The 16,467-nt window shown below is 51.0% G+C and overlaps 1 pseudogene; it reads left to right on the forward strand.

Annotated features, from left to right (window-relative positions):
- Positions 1-8,468: 8,468 nt before the first annotated feature.
- On the forward strand, positions 8,469-8,648 carry LOC143925811 (U2 spliceosomal RNA; annotated as a pseudogene).
- The last annotated feature ends 7,819 nt before the right edge of the window (positions 8,649-16,467 follow it).

Below are 16,467 nucleotides of genomic sequence, written 5' to 3' on the forward strand. Positions count from 1 at the left end.
AGTAGGGTTAATACTGGTATTGTACAGTGTATTATGAAGTAGACATAAACTTTTCGTAGTGGTATTCTATATTCATGTATCAGTATATATAAATAATTAAAGTGGTTGTAAACCCTTACAACACACTTTGACCTACAGGTAAGCCTAGATTAAGGCTTACCTGTAGGTCCAAGAAATATCTCTGTCAGGTCACCTTGAGCCCAGGTGAAAGATGCACACCGTAGGGATCAGAAGTGCACTGCAAGGTTGTGGACCCTACGGCTGACTGCTGCAGATGGGGGTCAAGGTGATAGGGAGGCAGGGCCACCAGAACACCAAGATGGATCCCACCGGGGTTAGAGCGTAAGATTCTCTGGGGCGCGGAGTCTAGGAGCCAGCAGGTGTTCACCAGAGCCTCGAGTGGTGAGGATGGACATGGCTGCAACTGGCTCCAGGTCGCGACCCCCAGGGTCCCCCAGCATGCACCCACAGGAGGATAGGGATGGTGAGGGACAAAGCCAAGGTCGGGGCCACAAGCAGACAAGAATAGTCGGGGACACGCCAATAGGTCGGGATCACAGGCAAACAGGGATAGTCAAAGACACGCCAAAGTCGGTAACGGAAAACAGTAGCAGAGCACATGGCAGGAAACAGGAAGCTAACACACAAAGGTTGATCAGCAGGATTGGCCTGCAGTGCACAGGTTAATATAGAGCTCTCTGATAGGAGCTAGGGTGGAGTCATGCCAGAGGATGGGTTATAAAAGCAGTCAGGTGAGGGTCGGCTGATCTCTAGAAATGAACACATGGAGACAGGTAAGCAGACGAACTCTATTGCATAACCATGACAGGTCTCCTAAACCTATACGGTTTAGGAGATATTTGCCCGAAGACAGGCACCGCTGTCTATGGCGCATGCGGCGTAGACAGCGGCGCGCAGGCGCACTGAGCGCGGTATCTTCAAACGATGGAGATGCCGCGCGGGTCGGATCCCGTGCGCATGCGTGGGAGTGACGGCTTCGCTGAATGACAGCGGCGGAGCTGCGAGACCCCACCGAGAAGATGGATGCGCCGGACTACAGGGGACAGCGGTGACTTCGCTGGCTCCTGTGTCAGGTAAGTGACACATAATGGACTACTATGCGATGCGATGCGATGCATAGTACTCCTAGTACTATGCTTTGCCTTTGCAGGGAATGAAAGAGGAAGTAACACCCATCAGGGTTTACTTCCTCTTTAAACGTAGCATTGTTTAAATGTGTCATAACCCTTTACAGCTTTTTAAAGTTCTAAATAAATATAATGTTGATTGTGTAAATATAAATATTAACATCAATCTTAATTCTTTAGAAACATTGTATTTGTTTAAATGTACATGATGATCCCATTTGTTATGTAGCCAAACAACTTCCAGCCCTATATTTGATGGGATGTCTAGTTATTCTCCACTAATACCGAGATAATATAGATTGCTCCCCCCCCCTTCTTTGGTCTACACTATATTTGACAATTTTTTCCCTGCTTCCACCCATTTAGTCTTAGTGGAAGTGTTGTGCGTGCCGTCCGTCCTTTGCGGCATAGTTTTTGTGTTTATTTATTTTTATTTGCATTAATGTAGGGTGCGTTGTGGTCAGGCAGCTTCAAATGGCATGTTCCGGTGTTTAAAGCGGAGGTCCACCCTAAAGTGGACCTTCCGCTCATCGGAACCCTCCCCCCCTCCGGCGCCACAATTGGCACCTTTCAGGGGGGAGGGGGGTGCAGATACCTGTACAGTACAGGTATCTGCACCCACTTCCGGGATAGCTCTCTGCGGAAAGGGGCGTAGATTACGCCCCTTTCCGCAAGTGCCCGCCCCTTTACGCAAGTGCCCCGCTGCCTGCTGGGAAACACACAGATCCCAGAGGCAGCGGGGAGCGTCCTTATTGCGCAGCGCGACTCGCACATGCGCAGTAGGGAACTGGGAAATGAAGCCGAAAGGCTCCACTTCCTGATTCCCATACCCAAGATGGCGGCGGCAGCACCCGAGAGACGATCTAGAGATCGGCTTCGGGTGCCGACATCGCGGGCGCGCTGGACAGGTAAGTGTCACTATTTTAAAAGTCAGCAGCTGCAGTATTTGTAGCTGCTGGCTTTAAAAAAAAAAAAAAACGCGGAGTCCCGGCGGACTCCCGCTTTAAGTTAAGCTGCTGGAGAAGGTCCTTTGGCTGACAGTGCTTTGTCGTGTCATGTGCGTGTCGTGTCAGCAGATGTCCGTATTCAGAAAGCCGGATGTTGTTTAGCCAAGCCTCATCTCCAGATAGAGGCTTGAAGTATAGACGCCAGACCGGAAAGCAAATACATCCAAGCCTCGTTTTCAAGGTAAGACCGCGCTGAGCCAGCTCATTGGCCGGTGATAGCTCCGAAGTGAGGCTTGGGTGTGATACACTTACGAGGTACACAGTGGGGGATATATTATATACCTGTAGATGCTCTGAGTGGATCTTTCCCTATTAATGGTTGTAAATGGATCACCCTGAAGCACTTGATGATATTAAAGGGGAGTTTGAATTAATTTAAGAAACGGGTTATTATTAATTGCGTCCTTCCGGGTTTGAAAGCAGAAGTGACATATGGCGGAAGTGTTTTGGCGTCATGAGCATTTTGGGGTCACCATTCCTTTTATAAGCGATGCTGGGAGGGGGGTCCACACCCCAGATGACAACTCCATAGTCGAAACGCGTTGGGTGGACTCCTTTGCTGACATCGCTTGTATTTATGTATATGCCGTTAGATACCTTCAAATTGTGAGTGTTTTTATTCACCTTTTTTTATTAAAGTCTTTTTATATGACAGTATCACGCTATGTGAGATTTTCATGGTTTCATTCACAATACCACTACATATCATTGGATAGTAGTGAATTTTTGCCAATTGTCGGTGTGGTGTGAGCTGAGATTGTGGGCCATCTGCATCCATCGGGCCGATCCTTGATTATAAGCCTTTATGACTTGGGAGGCATATGCCTAAGTCCCCAATTTGCGGTAAGCCTCCTCCATTCTCATGGTGGTGGTGGTGGTGGTGGTTGTGTCGCACTTGGGAAGAGCACATATTTGGAAGTTTACATTCTAATCGGGTTTTGATTTTCACCCCTTTGAGGATTATAGTGGCAATTTGCACTTTAAAGAGTGAACACTGACCGTATCTCTTCACCAGATATTGTTTTGATCACCTGCACTCTAAAGAGTGACTACTGACTATGTCTCTTCACTGGATTTTGGATCTGGATCACTATATTTTTGTTTACTGTATTTGAATTAGGTTTATATTCATATGCATTTTTCGTTTTCGGATATGTTTACATGTAAAGTATATTGATTGTTTAAGCACTTTGGTATAGCGCTACACATTTTTCCCTTTAAACTTGTATGCTTTTTGTCTAGAGCTGTGTTTGCAGCTTAAAGCGACCTTCCGCTCATTGGAACTCTCCCCCCCTCCAGCGCCACAATTGGCACCTTTCAGGGGGGAGGGGGGTGCAGGTACCTGTACAGTACAGGTATCTGCACCCACTTCCGGCGTAGATTCTGCAGAAGCCACGCCCCTTTCCGCAGAATCCACGCCCCTTTCCGAAGGTCCCCCGCTGCCTGCTGGGAAACCCACGGATCCCAGAGACAGCGGGGACCATCCTTATTGCGCAGCGCGACTCGCGCATGCGCAGTAGGGAACTGGGAAATGAAGCTGAAAGGCTCCACTTCCTGATTCCCATACCCAAGATGGCGGCGGCAGCACCCGAGAGACGATCGAGAGATCGGCTTCGGGTGCCGACATCGCGGGCGCGCTGGGCGGGTAAGTGTCATTATTTTAGAAGTCAGCAGCTGCAGTATTTGTAGCTGCTGACTTTAAAAAAAAAAAAAAAAAAATGGTGGACTCCCGCTTTAATGTCGGAATGGGCAGGACCCGGCCGGGGTGTGAAGCTGACAAGTAACAGAGAGGCGGTGTAGTGTCATATTTTGCAGTATTTGTAGCTGCTGACTTCCGCAGACTCCCGGCGGACTCCCGCTTTAAATCAAAGTTCATTCACAGTGCAGTATACACCTCTTGATTTATTCACCGCATGGCACAGAAACAGCACTTCTCAGAATATGGGACGACACCATGGAAGCAGCAGATGACGGAGAATCGTGTCTCCTGGTACTTCTGGACCTCAGTGCAGCATTCCACACAGTGGACCACAATACTCTGCTCATACTCCTCAAAGAAGTAGGAGTCACAGATTCCGACCTACCATGGTTCGCATCCTTCTTAGGTAATCGGACACAGACAGTGAAACTAGGAACCTTCACCTCTGAAACTTGGGAAATTCCGTATGGAGTCCCTCAAGGATCTCCCGTCTCCAGTGCTCTTCAATATCTACATCCGTCCTCTCCTCAAAATCATCAGGAAAACTTCCACTCATGATTCCACTCATACGCAGATGACGCTCAACTCTACTATCGTATCACCGGACAAAATGACCAATACCAGGAACTAGAAAAATGCCTCAAAGCAAACAGAAATACAAAAGCGAAGACCCCTTGGACACCCCCCCACCATCCTTGGACAGACCATCTCCCGGAGGCACCAATGCCAAAAGTCTCGGAGTCGTCTTTGACTCAGAAATGTGGATGGATGCACAGATAGGATCATAGTCAGTGGATCTCATCTTCTTCTCTGCCTTTTACATCCCCTTCATTCCAGAAAAAGAGAAAGCAGTAGTAGTCGGAACAATCATCAATTCCCGATTTGACTAGGCAAATTTCCTCTACATAGGACTACCGAAATACCAGATCGCACCCCTACAAGTCGTCCAAAACACGGCAGCAAGACTAGTCACAGGAAATACCCCCTGAGAATCCATCTCCCCATCCCTGAGGACCCTACACTGGCTAACCGTAAAGGATCGGATCATGTTTAAGACCCTCTGCCTCACCTACAAATGCACACAAGGAAACGCTCCTCAATACCTATGTGACAAAACAAAACATTACACCCCAAATCACAACCTCCGATCAACCAACCAAAACCTCCCCCTCATCCCAAAATCCCACTACAAAGCAAAGGGAGAACGAAGATTCGCAGTCCCAGGACCACGGCTATAGAACGCTCTATCCACTGACATCCCATTGGGCCTTCAGAAAAAAACTCAAGACCCGCCTCTTCTAAAGAACAGGAAGCACGGGACGGATAAAGCGCCTTGAGGCGATTCAGTTCGCATTGGTAGCGCTATACAAATCATTCATTCATTACCGACACTCTTTTGCCGCCTTGTGGTTGGATATGGTATGACTCCTACTGTGTTATTATACACATAATATTACCGACACTCTGCTGCCACCTTGTGGTTGATCCTTGTGTACTCCCCCTGTGTTACTATACATGTAATATTACCGTCACTCTGCCTCCTTGTAGTTGATTCTGGTATGACTCCACCTTTATTACTATAAACATAATATTACTGTCACTCTTCCACCTTGTGATTGATCCAGGTATAACTATAATATGTAAAGATGAGTTTAGAATGTGGAGGGGCATTCAGGAGGAAGATTGTATAGAGATATTGCGTATTCCAAATTGTGCCGCAGCCATATGACAATTGTAGATACTAAAAATTGGCTGTGGATGGAAAAGTCTCCACAAAAGTCAGCAAAAGAGTGAAAGGTATCCGATAAAAATCAATGGGAAATTCATTTTACTCCATGCCAAAACCAAAATGCACTTGGTGACACATTCTGCTGTAACTTGGTGACACATGCAGCTCCAATTTGATGGTGACACATGCTGCTGCAATTTGATGGGCACAAATGCTGCTGCAATTGATGGTGACACATGCTGCTGCAATTTGGTGAGACACATGCTGCTGCAATTTGATGGGCACAAATGCTGCTGCAATTGATGGTGACACATGCTGCTGCAATTTGGTGAGACACATGCTGCTGCACTTGATGGTGACACATGCTGCTGCAATTTGGTGGTGACACAGGCTGCTGCAATTTGGTGGTAACACATGCTGCTGCAATTTGATGGGACACGTGCTGCTGCAATTGATGGGGACACATGCTGCATTTGGTGGGACTCCGCTGGGGACACCTGATGGCATCTGGTGGCAGGCGACGTAGCTAGTGACACATTCAGCGCTCCCACTGATTCTGCATTATGGTGAGTTGAATGATTTCATTTTATATTACAATGTTAACCATGGTGCTGGGATGATTGAAGTGCTGACACCAAGTTTTTTTTTAAATATTTTATCTGCTGATTGTTAAACTTTCTAGAATACACATATTTCTATTGTTGTGTAGGATCTCTCCCTGCTGTCCCTCCATCCCTCTCTCCCTCTCTCGTTCATCTCAGACACTAACCACACCACCTTAGAGCCACGCCCACTATTTCGCTGAAACCACGCCCATTTCCACCAAGTGGGAGGGGTCAAAAAGGAAGGGCGGGGTCTGGCACCCCCCCATTCTAAAACTTCACCACTCGCCACTGCGTATATAAGTGATCCTGTGCAGCGTGACCCCCCCCCCATGTAGCAGTAAATCTGCTATCAGGCGATCGGAACCTGGTTAAGATCATCAGCATTATGAGAACTCACAGGCAGGGGGCACACTATCATGGCTCTGACAGGCTCTGTCACAGTGTTCTTCTCCCCGTACACGGCACAGAGCAGTGAGCCCGGCTCCATCCTTCTCCCCGTACACGGCGCAGAGCAGTGAGCCCGGCTCCATCCTTCTCCCCATGCATGGCGCAGAGCAGTGAGCCCGGCTCCATCCTTCTCCCCATGCATGGCGCAGAGCAGTGAGCCCGGCTCCATCCTTCTCCCCATGCATGGCGCAGAGCAGTGAGCCCGGCGCCCGAAAACTGCACTTATGGACCTTTTTTCAATATTTTTTTAAAGGGCCAGTTTTTTTTCTTTTTTTTTTGTGACTGTGTGGGGGGGGGCACCACTGATGGGAAGAGTATCTAAAGAGAACAAGGAGGAACAAGAGGATGCAGCACTGGCAGACAACTGGCTGCTTTGTGCCTGGGGGCAGGAAGCAGAGGAGGGCTTTGACACCCAACCAACTACCTTCTACATGAGGTCTGGCTGTATATGTATAACACTCTGTGAAAGAAAAGGCAGATGTGCCATGCCTCTACATGGTGGGGCCCAACCAATGCTTTATCATGCAGAGCCTGCTCGCCCCATAGTATCTCCACAGGTAGAACCTCTGCCTTCCAATTTGGGTGGGATAAATGGCAACAATTATTGGTGACACACATAAAGGTAGTCCTAGAAAAACTGTTGGGTCTAACCCTGTGAAGACTAGAGGTACTCAAAAATATGTAGCCCGTCTTGAAACTCTCCAAGCTAAATGGAAGGTAAACTTTCCTGAGCTAGATACAGAGGAATGGGAGGATATGTGGGAATACCCTTTTCTTCAAATAGTGGCGGTAAAGAGCCGCTTAATTCAGTTTCAGATTCAGATTTAATGCCACAACGGTTGAATAAAATGTATCCTGGGGCCTATCCTAGCTGTTGGAAATGTGGTAATCTAGCGGCAGGTTTGTGTCATATGTTGTGCACTCTTTGTGGAAGGAGGTAACGCAGTTCATACCCTCGCTTTTAACAATCCCAATCCTGCAGACTATACTAGTTTGCTTGCTGGGCAATTTGGTGCACCGCACAGCAACCAAGACCCTCGTAGGACGTTTGCCTTTTATGCCTGTAAAGCAATATTGCTAACATGGAAACAATCAGACGCGCCCTCTCTGAACTCTAAGCCCTTGTACACACGGTCGGAGAATCCATCGGAATGTGTCCTATCGGACCGTGTTGTCGGATAATCCGACTGTGTGTGGTCTGCATCGGACTGATTCCATTGGAATATCCGTCGGACCCAATTTTCCAACTTGTTGGAAATATTTTCCGACCAACTGGTTCGATCGGACATACTCCGATCATGTGTAGAGAATTTTGATCGGACCAAGTGCCACGCATGCTCAGATCAAATTTCTACATCAAAGCTATTGGCTACTAGTCTGAACGTAGTCCCATCGTAAAGAAATTACATCATCATGTTCTGAATGATCTGATTTTTCGTCAACTCTGCAATTCCGTTATATAAAGCCACATATCACTCCCATGGGTGAAAGAATTTCTAAATTTGACAAAGTGTGGAAAATATGGCTTGACTTTATCTCCAGTCCACTAACGGTGTTCAAGAATAGAAGGTATATATGGTGCAGATTAACTACTCCCTCCATCCTAAGACCTGCTAAGACCCTCATGATACCCCTATATTTGAATCCCCTAGTATTCTAGGCCTAGTACCAAAGTTCCCTCTTCGGAAACCTCACCCCCTTTGGAGAAGGGTAGTACATTCTCCTTCCATAACTTTTCCAATTGGAAAGACTGAGTAGTGGTGTTTTTTTGTTCCTGTTTTTATTTTTTTTGTCACTAATAGTACTGTTTAGGTAGATAACCTGTTGTTAGGTATCGCTTCTCGGCCTTTTGGCTAAGATCAAGTGTAGTATCTGTACTTATCAGTTGCCAGGAGGTGGCGCTTGCTTCCGTCCCTGCTCTATGGCGAGGTGGAGCGGGGGTGGCGGTTGCTATGCAAAACCTGCTGGTGTGAAGGTAACCTGGAGCGGTTCTTAGCCGAAAGGGAAGCCTTCTGATGGGGATGGAGAACCACTGGTCGGCGCCAGGGGAGGGGACCCTGGCCTTCTGGCCTGGATTGGGGCAGCTCTAGCTCCGGTCAGTTTTTCGGGAGGGAACGTTGGTTCCCCTTTCTCCCACCGGGGGAACGGCCTGTACTTCCCGAATGTAATTAGGTAGGAGTGATGGGAGCGAGGGTGAGGCCTGATGGTAAAGGGCTCTCACTAAGCTCCTGGATCTCCATGCCTTTCTAGCTGGGTGGGGGCTGCTGTGGTCTGGGGGGTCGGGATGCTTTTGAAAAGCCTGTGGTGATGTGCCCCTGAAGTGGCAGTTCAGGGGTGCCTTATATTCACTGTGCTTGTCACTTTGATGTTTGTCACCATGGCCATCTCACCATAACACGTCTTTTCACACCTGCCTCTAGGGCCCGGCCTTTTGGCTAGGAACAGAGGAATTTTTGATTCCTGGCTGGAGGGCCGGTCATTGTGTTACACAATGGCCACCTTTTCACTCTCCTCTTTACTATCACTTCCCCACTTTATTTATTTATCTTTTGTGTGTTGTGTCACGTTTTTGTGTTGTCACTGTGAACGTGTGATGAGTAGGGTGTCGGTCCTCGGGCCAACCCTGAAATTCTTGTGAGGGTGGTAGACACAGGCCTTCTGGCTTGGTACGCTCTCTCTCTCTGGGGGTCTCCCTTCGAAGGGGCCCCAACCAAGTACCTGGGTGGGTCTGTTTCGGCAGACCTTCCGGAGAAAGGCGGACGTCTAGTTTTGGCCAGATGGGCCATGTATGGTACCCCAGTCCCCGTTTGGAGCCTAACGCCCCGGGGGATCAGGGCAGGGCTGGACTGGGACAGAAATTTGGCCCTGGACTCCATCCAGACCGGCCCACTTACATTTGGGTGTCCCATCAGCACCCCCTTACATCAGTGCCCCATCAGCAGCCCCCTTACATCAGAGTGTCCCATCACCAGCCCCCTTATATCAGAGTGTCCCATCACCAGCCCCCTTACATCAGAGTGTCCCATCAGCACCCCCTTACATCACAGTGTCCCATCACCAGCCCCCCTACATCAGAGTGTCCCATCACCAGCCCCCTTACATCAGAGTGTCCCATCAGCAGCCCCCTTACATCAGAGTGTCCCATCACCAGCCCCCTTATATCAGAGTGTCCCATCACCAGCCCCCTTACATCAGAGTGTCCCATCAGCACCCCCTTACATCAGAGTGTCCCATCACCAGCCCCCCTACATCAGAGTGTCCCATCACCAGCCCCCTTACATCAGAGTGTCCCATCAGCAGCCCCCCTTACATCAGAGTGTCCCATCACCAGCCCCCTTACATCAGAGTGTCCCATCACCAGCCCCCTTACATCAGAGTGTCCCATCACCAGCCCCCCTACATCAGAGTGTCCCATCACCAGCCCTTACATCAGAGTGTCCCAACACCAGCCCCCCCTACATCAGAGTGTCCCATCACCAGCCCCCCTACATCAGAGTGTCCCATCACCAGCCCTTACATCAGAGTGTCCCAACACCAGCCCCCCCTACATCAGAGTGTCCCAACACCAGCCCCCCCTACATCAGAGTGTCCCATCACCAGCCCCCCTACATCAGAGTGTCCCATCACCAGCCCTTACATCAGAGTGTCCCAACACCAGCCCCCCCTACATCAGAGTGTCCCATCACCAGCCCCCCCTACATCAGAGTGTCCCATCACCAGCCCCCCCCCTACATCAGAGTATCCCATCACCACCCCCTTACATCAGAGTGTCCCATCACCAGCCCCCCTACATCAGAGTGTCCCATCACCAGCCCTTACATCAGAGTGTCCCAACACCAGCCCCCCCTACATCAGAGTGTCCCATCACCAGCCCCCCTACATCAGAGTGTCCCATCACCAGCCCTTACATCAGAGTGTCCCAACACCAGCCCCCCCTACATCAGAGTGTCCCAACACCAGCCCCCCCTACATCAGAGTGTCCCATCACCAGCCCCCCTACATCAGAGTGTCCCATCACCAGCCCTTACATCAGAGTGTCCCAACACCAGCCCCCCCTACATCAGAGTGTCCCATCACCAGCCCCCCCTACATCAGAGTGTCCCATCACCAGCCCCCCCCCTACATCAGAGTATCCCATCACCAGCCCCCCTACATCAGAGTGTCCCATCAGCAGCCCCCCCTACATCAGAGTGTCCCATCACCAGCCCCCTTATATCAGAGTGTCCCATCACCAGCCCCCTTATATCAGAGTGTCCCATCACCAGCCCCCCTACATCAGAGTGTCCCATCACCAGCCCCCTTATATCAGAGTGTCCCATCACCAGCCCCCTTACATCAGAGTGTCCCATCAGCACCCCCTTACATCAGAGTGTCCCATCACCAGCCCCCCTACATCAGAGTGTCCCATCAGCAGCCCCCTTACATCAGAGTGTCCCATCAGCAGCCCCCCTTACATCAGAGTGTCCCATCACCAGCCCCCTTACATCAGAGTGTCCCATCAGCAGCCCCCTTACATCAGAGTGTCCCATCACCAGCCCCCCTACATCAGAGTGTCCCATCACCAGCCCCCCTACATCAGAGTGTCCCATCACCACCCCCTTACATCAGAGTGTCCCATCACCAGCCCCCTTACATCAGAGTGTCCCATCACCAGCCCCCCTACATCAGAGTGTCCCATCAGCACCCCCTTACATCAGAGTGTCCCATCACCAGCCCCCCTACATCAGAGTGTCCGAACACCAGCCCCCCCTACATCAGAGTGTCCCATCAGCAGCCCCCTTACATCAGAGTGTCCCATCATCAGCCCCCCTAGATCAGTGTCCCATCAGCAGCCCCCCTACATCAGTGTCCCATCAGCAGCCCCCTTACATCAGAGTGTCCCATCAGCAGCCCCCTTACATCAGAGTGTCCCATCAGCAGCCCCCTTACATCAGAGTGTCCCATCACCAGCCTCCTTACATCAGAGTGTCCCATCACCAGCCCCCTTACATCAGAGTGTCCCATCAGCACTCCCTTACATCAGAGTGTCCCATCAGCAGCCCCCTTACATCAGAGTGTCCCATCACCATCCCCCTTACATCAGAGTGTCCCATCACCACCCCCTTACATCAGTGTCCCATCAGCAACCCCCTTACATCAGAGTGTCCCATCATCAGCCCCCCTACATCAGTGTCCCATCAGCAGCCCCCTTACATCAGAGTGTCCCATCAGCAGCCCCCCTACATCAGAGTGTCCCATCACCACGCCCCCTTACATCAGAGTGTCCCATCACCAGCCCCCCTACATCAGAGTGTCCCATCATCAGCCCCCTTACATCAGAGTGTCCCATCAGCAGCCCCCCTACATCAGAGTGTCCCATCACCACCCCCCCTTACATCAGAGTGTCCCATCACCAGCCCCCTTACATCAGAGTGTCCCATCAGCAACCCCCTTACATCAGAGTGTCCCATCAGCAGCCCCCCTACATCAGAGTGTCCCATCACCACCCCCCCTTACATCAGAGTGTCCCATCACCAGCCCCCTTACATCAGAGTGTCCCATCACCAGCCCCCCTACATCAGTGTCCCATCAGCAGCCCCCTTACATCAGAGTGTCCCATAAGCAGCCCCCTTACATCAGAGTGTCCCATCACCAGCCCCCCTACATCAGAGTGTCCCATCACCACCCCCTTACATCAGAATGTCCCATCACCACCCCCTTACATCAGTGTCCCATCAGCAGCCCCCTTACATCAGTGTCCCATCAGCAGCCCCCTTACATCAGAGTGTCCCATCAGCAGCCCCCCTACATCAGAGTGTCCCATCACCACCCCCCCTTACATCAGAGTGTCCCATCACCAGCCCCCCTACATCAGAGTGTCCCATTATCAGCCCCCTTACATCAGAGTTTCCCATCAGCAGCCCCCCCTACATCAGAGTGTCCCATCAGCAGCCCCCTTACATCAGAGTGTCCCATCACCAGCCCCCCTACATCAGAGTGTCCCATCATCAGCCCCCTTACATCAGAGTGTCCCATCAGCAGCCCCCTTACATCAGAGTGTCCCATCAGCAGCCCCCTTACATCAGAGTGTCCCATCAGCAGCCCCCTTACATCAGAGTGTCCCATCACCATCCCCCTTACATCAGAGTGTCCCATCACCACCCCCTTACATCAGAGTGTCCCATCAGCAGCCCCCTTACATCAGAGTGTCCCATCACCAGCCCCCCTACATCAGAGTGTCCCATCATCAGCCCCCTTACATCAGAGTGTCCCATCAGCAGCCCCCTTACATCAGAGTGTCCCATCAGCAGCCCCCTTACATCAGAGTGTCCCATCAGCAGCCCCCTTACATCAGAGTGTCCCATCACCATCCCCCTTACATCAGAGTGTCCCATCACCACCCCCTTACATCAGAGTGTCCCATCACCACCCCCTTACATCAGAGTGTCCCATCAGCAGCCCCCTTACATCAGAGTGTCCCATCACCATCCCCCTTACATCAGAGTGTCCCATCATCAGCCCCCTTACATCAGAGTGTCCCATCAGCAGCCCCCCTACATCAGAGTGTCCCATCACCACCCCCCCTTACATCAGAGTGTCCCATCACCAGCCCCCTTACATCAGAGTGTCCCATCAGCAACCCCCTTACATCAGAGTGTCCCATCATCAGCCCCCCTACATCAGTGTCCCATCAGCAGCCCCCTTACATCAGAGTGTCCCATCAGCAGCCCCCTTACATCAGAGTGTCCCATCACCAGCCCCCCTACATCAGAGTGTCCCATCACCACCCCCTTACATCAGAGTGTCCCATCACCACCCCCTTACATCAGTGTCCCATCAGCAACCCCCTTACATCAGAGTGTCCCATCATCAGCCCCCCTACATCAGTGTCCCATCAGCAGCCCCCTTACATCAGAGTGTCCCATCAGCAGCCCCCTTACATCAGAGTGTCCCATCACCAGCCCCCCTACATCAGAGTGTCCCATCACCACCCCCTTACATCAGAGTGTCCCATCACCACCCCCTTACATCAGTGTCCCATCAGCAGCCTCCTTACATCAGAGTGTCCCATCACCAGCCCCCTTACATCAGAGTGTCCCATCAGCAGCCCCCTTACATCAGAGTGTCCCATCAGCAGCCCCCCTACATCAGAGTGTCCCATCACCAGCCCCCTTACATCAGAGTGTCCCATCAGCAGCCCCCTTACATCAGAGTGTCCCATCAGCAGCCCCCCTTACATCAGAGTGTCCCATCACCAGCCCCCCTACATCAGAGTGTCCCATTATCAGCCCCCTTACATCAGAGTGTCCCATCAGCAGCCCCCCCTACATCAGAGTGTCCCATCAGCAGCCCCCTTACATCAGAGTGTCCCATCAGCAGCCCCCCTACATCAGAGTGTCCCATCACCACCCCCCCTTACATCAGAGTGTCCCATCACCAGCCCCCCTACATCAGAGTGTCCCATTATCAGCCCCCTTACATCAGAGTGTCCCATCAGCAGCCCCCCCTACATCAGAGTGTCCCATCAGCAGCCCCCTTACATCAGAGTGTCCCATCATCAGCCCCCTTACATCAGAGTGTCCCATCAGCAGCCCCCTTACATCAGAGTGTCCCATCAGCAGCCCCCTTACATCAGAGTGTCCCATCACCAGCCCCCTTACATCAGAGTGTCCCATCACCAGCCCCCTTACATCAGAGTGTCCCATCACCACCCCCTTACATCAGAGTGTCCCATCACCAGCCCCCTTACATCAGAGTGTCCCATCACCAGCCCCTTACAACAGAGTGTCCCATCACCAGCCCCCTTACATCAGAGTGTCCCATCACCAGCCCCTTACATCAGAGTGTCCCATCACCAGCCCCCTTACATCAGAGTGTCCCATCACCAGCCCCTTACATCAGAGTGTCCCATCACCAGCCCCCTTACATCAGAGTGTCCCATCACCAGCCCCCTTACTTCAGAGTGGCCCACTGAGCCATCGGCCCACCGGGAAACTCCAGGTAGTCCCAAAGGCCAGTACATGCCTGGATCAGGGTAAGGCCCTTCCTCATGGAGGACAGTCGTACACCCGTTGCATGTTTTTGTGTTACACTCTTGATGTGTGGGCACTTTTTTTGGCACCGGGTGGAAGTTTTTGGGTGTGTTTTGCACGCCACAGGCTTTTAAAAAAAAAACGGAAAAGAAAAAAAACCTGTTAGGTACCGATTTATAAGTGGTACTTTTTTTTGAACCGGGGAACGCCCAAAGGCTCTGTTTTTGTAGCTCTATTACCTCTTTGGAAAAACCAATAAAGAGAATTAAAATAAAATAAAATATGAAGCCCACCACACAGGGAATCCTCAGTAAATCGTCACAGTTTAGCAGCTAACACCCCCAATATACATACTGTCAGACCCCCCTAAACTGCTCCGACACTCACTGATGGAATGGCTGCTGGGAGCCTTTCATAGAAAGGGAATGGCAGCCCCATTACCGGTCATTCCAACCCTGCTGATCACAGCTGAAAGGTCAGCTAGGCCATTATTAGTCCTGTATATTCATTGATACCGTGGATTCACCGTGAGCCCATAATGCAGCAAACCCAAACCTCGTCCCTAGTCACAACTACCACATCATAACCCATTAGTGGCCATCAGTTCAGCATTAAAATGCCCTAATGCAGTGGCGTAACTAGAACCTTCAGGACCCCGATGCAAGAAACCATGAAGGGCCCCCCTGAACCCCAGCCAGGGCCCTTCCCTCCGAGTCCGGCGGTGGAACTCCAGGGCGTGGTCACAGGTATGACCTTTGTGAGCCCCGTAGTTCCACCACTGGCATCAGTAGTTTTTTTTATTATTTTATTTTTTATTTTTACGTCCCCCATTGGGGGACTGTCCCTGTCTGGCTGGGGAGAACAGACATCGGACTGAGCAGCAATGCATGGAGCAGGAGAGGGGTACTCTGAGGAGCCGGCCGAGGACACAGGTCATGCAGGGAATGCACAACTAAAGAGCAGCCAGTGCGATAGTCGAGCATGGAGCTCTGCTAGTCACCCTCCACCTCCAGCCACCCGTGTGCATGGTGCACTGGTACCCCTAGCTGCCTATGCTGCTGCCGGCCATATGTAGAGGGGGCTGCATTGGCCCCCTGCATCACAGGGCCCGGTTGCGGTCGCAACTGCTGCACCCCCTATAGTTACGCCCCTGCCCTAATGCTCATCTATGAGCTTTCTTACAGCTATTGGCTTTGTGCTTTATGGTATTGGTTACTGTTGATGGAACTTCCAGGCAGCTGTAAAAGTCAATATGACCATTTAGGTTTATAGAGCTGAGCCCACACCACCGTGCCTGCTGCAGATACACCAAAGAATATACACTATATTGCCAAAAGTATTGGGACGCCTACCTTTACACGCACATGAACTTTAATGTCATCCCAGTCCTAGTCCGGAGAGTTCAATATTGAGTTGGCCCTTTGCAGGTATAACAGCTTCAACTCTTCTGGGAAGGCCGTCCACAAGGTTTAGGAGGGTGTCTATGGGAACGTTTCACCATTCTTCCAGAAGAGCATTTGTGAGGTCAGGCACTGATGTTGGACGAGAAGACCTGGCTCGCAATCTCCACTCTACACTAATTCATCCCAAAGGTGTTCTATTGGGTTGAGGTCAGGACTCTGTGCAGGCCAGTCAAGTTTCTCCACCCCAAAATTGCTCATCCATGTGTAGCGCCGGTACTCCTAACGAGTACGCGCTATATGTTTAAATTTAGTTTTTGCCCAAAACTGTAATGAGTTTTGGGACTAATAGCACTAAATCTTACTTTGGCATCAGTTTGGCTGAGTTGTATAGAAGTTCTGCCTGGTCATAGGTGGGGT

Source organism: Lithobates pipiens, unplaced genomic scaffold (genome assembly GCF_037356315.1).
Source record: "Lithobates pipiens isolate NorthernLeopardFrog02 unplaced genomic scaffold, aLitPip1_a1.2 Scaffold_22, whole genome shotgun sequence".
NCBI classification, from domain to species: Eukaryota; Metazoa; Chordata; class Amphibia; order Anura; family Ranidae; genus Lithobates; species Lithobates pipiens.